Genomic DNA, 9,450 nt, shown 5'->3' on the forward strand with positions numbered 1-9,450 from the left:
TCCAATCTAGATATTAACAGGCTAAAGGACTAACCACGTTAAATTAGTAATCAAATCCAGCATCACCTAGAAAATCTTAGGACTACCATAACCATGTAATTAGTGGTTGTATAGGTTATTCAAGATGGCTTAAATTAAAATCAATCTCACTTATACATCCGATTTAGGCTTTATGCTTGTAAGTTGATCCAGACCAGCCAATTACTTGACTATTTGATAGAAACCGCCAGGTTTAGATGTATGCTTAGGAGTAAGTGCTACCTGCCTCAAATGCAGTTCAGATCGAGTCATATGTGTGTCATACGTGTTTACATGCCTAGTACTATATCTTGTGGCCTGCCATTGAATGTTAAGATGAGATAAACGAATATGTCCAGTAAATAAAACCAGTAACTGATAAGCCAAGCACATGAGTCTCTGGGAGGTCCACGAACCCGGTTTTTTGGTCTGATGCACGATAATCTCACCCATAAGCGAGTAAGGTTATCCAGTCGGTATAAAAGGCATTTCCTAGTTGAGTTAGGTGGAGACTTCATATTCCAAACCTTTCTAAATCCTAAGTCAGTCATAAACTTGGGCGAGCGGCCCCGAACCCCGCTCCGCTCATAATGGCTACTCCACTGGGGATGATCAAGCTATTTTTCAAACATAAACTTAAAATTTTTTTCAAAAGTGTTTTCAAAAACAGTTGATATGGACTTAAACCGCACGGCTTGCGCCTTATCAATCATTAATTTATTTACAAAACATATTCGCACTTGTTGCATTGCATTAGACACATTTCTCTTCTCACCTATTCTCTAGGAGTCCATATCGAACCGCGATGCTCATAGCCGATCTCACGCTCTGGCGTTGCATTCCAACGTTCAGAACGTCTTATGTGGAGTAGCATCACTCACAGCCTAGTACCTCGGTCGCTTGTACTCGTGATAGAGGAGACCCAATAAAGGTATATCTATCTGTGGGGACCTTAACCGGTTACTACTAATATCAATGACTCGGCCCACATGCATTCCAGCCTAGACACTACCTTATAGAAAAAACCAAATATAATGTATGTATTTGAGGCATGATTATTGATGTAAGGATTCTAAGTCCATTTTCAAAAATTACTATTTCAAATCTTAGTCTTAAGTCAGGCCTCACAAATTTTCTAGTTTTAAAACCAAATTTTCAAAACATTATGTTAGGGCAAACCTAAATACAAACTCTAATCAAGTAAAACTCCTTTACTTGGTCAAACCCCCAATATCCAGTCCAAACCAAAAAACCTAGGAATGAAACCTTGCCGGGAACACGTGTGTGAGAGAAATAAGGTTGGAAGGAATAAAGTGTCTTTAACATATCAACCTGTTTTATGTGTTATGTGCTATTTGCTATGTGCTACATATTAAACTAACCCTGCATCTCATGCGTCCATAACGCCATACATACATACTAACTCTTTGTGGATGTAGCCGCATACATGTATCACGCACTAACCAGTTGTCTTGCAGCCATACCACTGACTACTCTATTAGGTACCCAACCGACATCCGGAATATCGAGTAACTAGCCAGACGAATCAGAAACGGTTCTACTAAGACTCCAGCATCGGTGATCCAGACGGCCGATAGATTAGAAAAGGGTTCTTCCACCACTCCACCATCGGAATTCCAAACAACCGACGAATTAGAAAGTCTTCCACGACCCCGACATCGGCGATCTAGGGAGATGATGAATCAGAAAGTCTTCCATCAGCTACCCAAATAGTCACAATATCAAAAAGTCTTCTACGACTCTAGCATCGGCGACCCAGACAGCCAATGAATCAAAAAAGAGTTTATACCACGTCTTCTACGACTTCAGCATCGACAATCCGAACAACGGACAAATTAGAAAGTCTTCTACGACTCGAACATAAGTAAATGCAGAAATCCAAACGGATTAGCAGACGGTTAAACAACTGGTCCTCTAGAAACTTCTAATCAATCAAAATTAGATAAAGTGGTAGTATTAACCCAAGAAGTGTCAACCACTGTTCATCCAGTACGTCAGATGTCACCAAAGAGGTACCAGCTATAGTCATGGTCATCATGGACCGGCCAGGAAACACATTCCAGAATGAACCCGGAAAGGGTTATGGTGCCTCCACAAGCTTTCAGAAAACAAACTCGTTTAAGCCGTTTGAAGAGCAACGAACTCATCTGATGAGCACCAATGTTAACAAATCTGGCCAAGCCGAGGGGCATAATACTGATCAAAATGGAAGTCCAAAATTTAATCAAAAGCTCGACTGCTATAACACCCAGACTGGAGCGAAGAATTCCAGACACGGCAAATGGAACAACGAAAGTTTCAAACCAGATGGAATGACGGAGGTATCAGCTTTCTAGAGCAACCGAATGGAATAGTAGAAGTTTCAATAATCCCGAAGAGCCGAAGGGAACATCAAATGTTCTAGTTATCTTGAGCACCCGAATGGAGCAACAGAGACTTCAATTATTTCTAGAATAACTGAATGGAACAACAGAGGTTCTAACCTATCCATAATGGAACGATAGAGGTTTCAGCTTTCCAGAACAGACAAATGGAACAAGCAAAAGTTTTAATAAGGGCATATGGAACGACAGAGGTTTTAGCTATCAACTCAAAATAGAGCAGTAAAGATCACAGAACAAAAAGACAAAATGATAAAGGTTTCATGCTATCCAGAACGGCCTAATGGAACAGCAGGGATTTCAACCGTTCAGAACATGCCTATCGGCGAATTACTCATATTACAGAGAAAGATCCTACAACAAACTCAGCGTCCTTCATCGATTTCGACATCTAGAAGCGGTGACCTAGCCCGCGTTTAGGGCATTCAGAGATTATTTCTCTTATTTCAAACGAGCAATGGCTTCCGCCAGTTTCCATTTCTACATTTGAATATTTTTGAACAACTTATTTATCTAATGAATTCAAGTTCCAGAATTGATGATGAGTTATAATTCTGCTCATTTATGTAATGTCTCGACTAACGGGCATGTCATTTTCAATCGTCATACATGCATGAGTGATAATAGGATCAAGCTATATATATATATATATAACTAGTACATTCAATGTCTGCTGTAAGGAAACAATAAAATTGAAGTCTAGAGATAATTATGTTTCAATAGGTCCTACCCCTTAATGGTAAGGGAGTGAAATCACAAACGAATAAATTGTCTCAAAGGGACGATAACTGCCTCTCGAGAGAATCCACAAGACCCCTCAGCCAAAAAATATAAGGCGAAAGAAAAAGGGCAGCACTCAAATTTAAAATAAAAAAGGTCGTCATATCTAAATAAAAAAAAAAGAAGAATGTTGCGAAAAGCAATCAAATGCCCGGACGACCATCTTAAAGTGTAATAAATGAGAAAAGAATATCACTAAAGTCCTCATAGTCAACCCTACATATTCTTACAAAATAAAAGCAAGAGAGAGGAAAAATAGTCAATCATGGAATTCCCAAAGGATTAAATTGACGACAGGGGTATGATCGCTTGAAACAAAAAATATCTCAAATAATGCACCAGATGTTCAATGAGCCAGTAATAGAGATCTTCTATCATGCATGCATATTGGTTATTGACTAGCGCATGTACCTAGAAAGAACGGACAAATGACCATAAATTCTAAAAGCAGAATCCAGAGACAATGGGACAAAAATTGCTATCGAATAATTTCTGCAATTCAAGAATATTCTTATGACGAATGCACATAAACTGTCATAGAAACACCATACATGGCCCGTCCAAAACTATACATGAGAATCCAAAGTCCAGGATAAGAAGCTAAGACTCTTCATTGAATCATCAAGTTACCTGAACCGAAACTGAATGCTTCAATGAGGGGGCAATAAAGAGTCCATGATGTACAGACGATAGGACAAAATAAAATAGGGCCAATTTTCACAAATTTCAATGCTCTAAGCAGACGACAGACCTTTATATACTGAGAATCAACGAAATATACGGCAAGAAGTAGCACCTCCAGAAACACATCAAACATGCGACATGCCTCTACCTCTAGAAGTACACAGAACAGGCGACATGCCGCCACCATCTAGAGATGGAAATCTGGATAGCAAAGGGGCATCAGAGTCCTCACAACAGGCTTCCGGCCTCTACCAGAATTAGAACAGGCTTCCGGCCTCCTACACAATCAGAACAGGCGGCATGTCACCACAATTTAGAGTTGGAAATCTGGATAGCAAGGGGGGAGGATCAAAGTCCTTGCAACAGGCTCCTAGCCTCAACCTTACTCCAGAATTAGTTTGGGCGCCAGTCTCACTCTAGAATCAGAATAAGCGCCAACCTTACTCCAAAATCATAACGGACGCCAGCCTCACTTTAGAATCAGAACATGCATCAGGCCTCAGCTTCAAAAGCCAACTCTAGAAACTAGGGGGCATCAATTCTCCACCAACCAGAAACCAGGGGATATCAAATCTCCACTAGCCAAAAACCAGGGGGATAAAGTCTCCACCAATCAGAAACCAGGGGATATCAGATCTCCACCAGCCAGAAACCAGGAGGCATCAAGTCTCCACTATTCGGACACCACAGGACTACGAGCTCCTAATTACAGCAACATCTCGGGACTACGAGTTCCCACTATTCAAGACTCGGGCATGAGGTCTCTACTATCCAGATGATATGGGACTACGGGCTCCCAAACACACATTAGAAAAGGTTGAACTGATTCTAGAAGTAGACGAAGAATCAAACAACTTTCTGCAAACCAAAAACATAAACAAGGGATCCAAAACGCATAACAGAACAAAATGAAACAATGTACTGACATACAAAAGGCCACTATCAAAATTAGACAATGTTCAAAACATAAAATGAGTACAATGGACAAGATCTACTTATTAGAATCTTAGTCCTGCACTAGAATCTCATAATCTCATAGTAGCTTCAAGAAAGCATGTCATCATCATCGCGCCCAGTCTACCCACCCCCTGAAGAAGAAGCAAAGTTTCCACGACCCCACAAACTCCAGGTCACAACCACCAGGGGCTCCGAGTCCGCGACTGCCGACACGGAAGTCGCCACCTCCACCGCCAGAAATCCAGGAGGAATATCAGCCTCACTATCAATGGGACCTAGCTCAGCCCGACGAAATTGATCCCCCAAATCATCAACACAAAACTACAGAAGAAACTAGACAGCAGTCAGGGCTATAATTGCATACATGCATACATACATGCATACATACATACACGATAGAATAAATCTTAGGCATATTGCAGGCATATTGCATTTTTCACCTCATTTGTGTAGAGACAGCACATCGTCGATCCCTCCAGTAGTAAGCCGCATCAGCCAACTGAATGACCTCAGACACCGGTACCTGAGAACCAGAATAGGATGCTCAGTCTAAGGAGGCAAACAAATCCTCAATACAAACACAAGCACAAGAAAACACTCACATGAGTACAGTCAGTAGGCGTAAAGGAATGCTTCAAATAGCAAAAAGGGAAAAAATCATATATGGGCCTACACGAGTCATCGTAACGGGCAGACCACTCCAACACCTGTCTCAAAGAACCAGAAACCATACCGGTAGAAGCATCTCGCCCAATAGCAGGGACTTGGCCAAGGATCTAGGAACGTCAATCCTAGCATAAACATCACGGGTCCCACGCCTAGTTCCTCCCAGAGAGGACACCAGAAAGGAAACTCAAACAAATGTAGAAATCTAGAAAGACAAAGCCAGAAAAGTGGTACATACCTACGACCTTGTGCACCCGTTGAGCCTGAACATCTAGAGCAACAGGCACCTGCCACCCTGGTACCTCAACCAAAGGCAGCCTTTCAAGAAGACGATGCCTCACAAGGTCATCCGTGTAACTCAGCTTAGGGACATATACCTGGACTATAGCCGGATAACCCCTAAAATCCTGTCGAAGAGCAGGCGATACAACATCCCTTCCGCGCATCATCAATAAAGGAGCTCCTCTGGGAACCATGCGAGTCCGGGGATCAACCCATCAGTGGAGCTCACGCTGCCCTAGAAACCAAGACCGGCAGTTCGGGCCATGCATCAAATAACGCATGCCCGGCCTATCTATAGCTCCCTGCAGCCACTGAGGCCAACGCTTTCTAGGAGGAGTGTTTTAGGTTATGTTCACCTATAGACAGTGACACGGATTAGCATCACAGTCCATATCTAAAATAATTATGGAACCGAATTTTTACTTACATCAATCCATGCCAGCTCGTTAATCCGGCCCCTACACTCGGCTCTTTGATTTTGCGTCAATGTACGAACGACTCGATCCATGCTATTATACATAAAAGCCATAGCAGTAGACCCCCAGTCATATGTCATGACCTGATCTAAGTCCTCTAATGCCGGCAACACACAGATGGGGAGAGTCGAACTCGAGTTGAAAAAAAACCCTCTTCCCAACAAACAAGATATGAAGATTCGAGCAAGCCGGTAAACCTCATGCATATTCCTCGGCATACAACCGCGATAACGCTCAAACGGCTCAACATACCTCAGATCGTGTCTCTATACATGCAGTACATACCCCAACATCTCATAGATATATTTGTTATTATGATCATACGTCACCACAGCCGCAGGTTTCTAGATGCTCAACACAGGAGCTACGGGTTCTTAGATCCTCAACACTACAGCCACGAGTTTTTAGATCCTCAATACCATTGCCACGGATTTTCAGATCCTCAACACCAAAGCCACGGGTTTACAGATCCTCAACATCAGAGCCATAGGTTTTTGAATTCTCAGCACCAAGTATTGAGTTTTCAAAATCTACAAAATACTAGAACTTGGATTTCAGATCCCAGATGCCAGGACTACACTAATTTTTAGCCTCGGGGGCACATGATAACCAACCATCCTCAGTGAATTCGCATATCAGACAATACAACCTCCTCCGCGGATAGAACATAATATTCTCCCAGAGGATCCCACTAGAAGACCTCCCCAATGGATTATAATAAGCTATTTACTCGATAGAGCAGGATGCTCTGGAAGACAGGATCAAAACTATATGGTAGAAAGGCACCAAAGAAATGAAAACAAAACACCATGATACGGTAGAAAGACACTGAAGCAATGTTAGAAAGACACCATGATACGGTAGAAGGACACCAAACCAATGGTAGACACCAAGATATGAACTCCCTAATGGATTTAACAAAAGGAAAAATCCCCAATGAAGCGCAAGAAAAAATAATATCCCTAGTTGAGCAACCAGAAGGTTTTCCCTAGAATACAGACCAGAACACTCCCTAGAGGATCTAACAAAAATTGCACTCCCGGAGAATCCCATCAAAAAACTCCCCAGAAGAACAAATTCCCTAGAAGCTCGAACCAATAAAAATTCCCCAGTGGACAAATCAAAAACTTGCCCTAGAGGAATAGACCATAATGTATCCCAAGCGGATTAAAATAGAAGATGCAACCGCCTAGCGGATAAAATATGGAGCATAGTCGCCCTTGAGGACAGATTAGAAAACATAGTCGCCCCAAAGGATCAGATTAGAAACACAACCACCCCAGAGGATCAGATTAGAAATACAATCACCCTAGAGGATCGGAGTAAGAATGCAAATGTCCAAGAGAATCAGATTAGAAAAACAATCACCCCAGAGGATCGGATTAGAAATGCAGCCACCCTAAAGGATCAGATCAGAAAAACAAAAACTCCCCAAAAAACATGACTAAAACTCATATAGAACCAGAAAAATTACCCAGAAAACATGACTAAAACGTCCGACGATACCCAGGAACCTCTGCAACTTCAACATCGGCATCATTATCTACCACCACAACATCGCCCACAGGCTGAATCGCCCTAGCTGGAATCAAAGCAACTTCGCCAATTGGAACACTCATATCTACTTCAAAACCGGAAAGTAGATCATCAGAAGAGGAAGACATCCTACAAAACAAAAAGCAAAAAACAAAATTAGGAATAAATACCTTCAACGAATTCATATGACAGATCAGCCAAACCCTTTGAAGGATCCTCCAAAGGAAACCAACGTGACTGCTCACTAAAATCGACAACAAAGGATGCTGAAAAATATTATGAAAAGATAAGTCAAAAGCAAGAATAGACTCGAACATGTTTAAAGGCGATGGATAATTACTAATTAAATGAACTGAAAAACCTTTCGGAAAATGGGAAAAGCAAAATCATAGATAACCACAAAGAATCGTTTCCTCCCGCCATTATCCAGGCAAGGCAGGTAAATAGTAGAACGACCTTTCCTACCGAGAGAAAAAATAAAATAGCCATCGTACTTTTTTAATGAAACAAAATGATGAAAAACGTTTAAAGAAAGGGATTTCCCCCGAAGTCTACACGCCTCTACGTAGGCAACGATGACCTGAATAGTCCATGGATGAAGCTCCCCTACAGTAAGATCTAAACTCCTATAAAACTCAACTAGGAAAGGATCTAAAGGAAACCGAAGACCAGCGGTGAGCTGCACTTTGAATATAAGAGCCTCCCGAGGCGAACTGGGATATCTGAAAGCCTGCATTCGGTAATCAGGCAATCTAATCCTATACTCCGAAGGAAAACCATATCTATAAGAGATATCCAAAATCTCTTTCTGATCAAGAGCGACTCACTAAGGCCATAGAAGCAAACCCAGTCTTCGCCCTCCTAGCTGACATCTTAAGGCGGGAAAAATACAAACAAATACCAAAGGAATTTCAGGAGACTGAGAAGATCAAAATGAAGAAAATAAAGAAGAAAATAAAGAAGAACACTACCTAGAAAAAGGAAAAAGTAGCAGGAAATCACAAAAAACTATAAATGCAGCAAGAAACACAAACAAGATTACAAATATACCTGGATATCAAGAAAAAGAAAACAAAATCATGGATTGAGATAGTAACAAACGATAGATTAAAGAAGATGCACAGAGAAAACAGAAAAGTGAAATAGAAAGAAGAAGAGTCAGTTTTTCTAGAAATTTTGTAACACAGACAAGCTATACAAATGAAGACACTTGTCTCAAATCTGAATATACAAAATAACGGATGACTGCCACCTGTCAAAAAAAGATATATGGAAATCCAGACAAGCAAGCAAAGCAACTCGCCAGAAGATGAAACGACTCGCCTCAAATAAAGCTAAAATTTATCAAGACATAAATACCTAGACTTTAGCTCACTTGCGGGGGGCTAATGATGGAAACCGAATCCCAACATAACTATAGTGGAACCGAGTCGCATAGGATATACCCTCGTGGAGAATCTCAATTATTGCCCGAAATACGAGAACCTGATAATATCAGTGCTCGAGTCTAGGGGTGTGCATCGGTCGGTTCAGTTTTTTAACCCGACCAGAAAATGCAAACGGGTTGGTTTTTTAATTGTGAAAAACCGAACCAAACTGAATTAGGGTGGAAAAATCGGTTTGATTCGGTCGGTAGCCGATATATATTA

The sequence above is a fragment of the Mercurialis annua genome, linkage group LG3, assembly GCF_937616625.2.
Source record: "Mercurialis annua linkage group LG3, ddMerAnnu1.2, whole genome shotgun sequence".
Classification (NCBI taxonomy): Eukaryota; Viridiplantae; Streptophyta; class Magnoliopsida; order Malpighiales; family Euphorbiaceae; genus Mercurialis; species Mercurialis annua.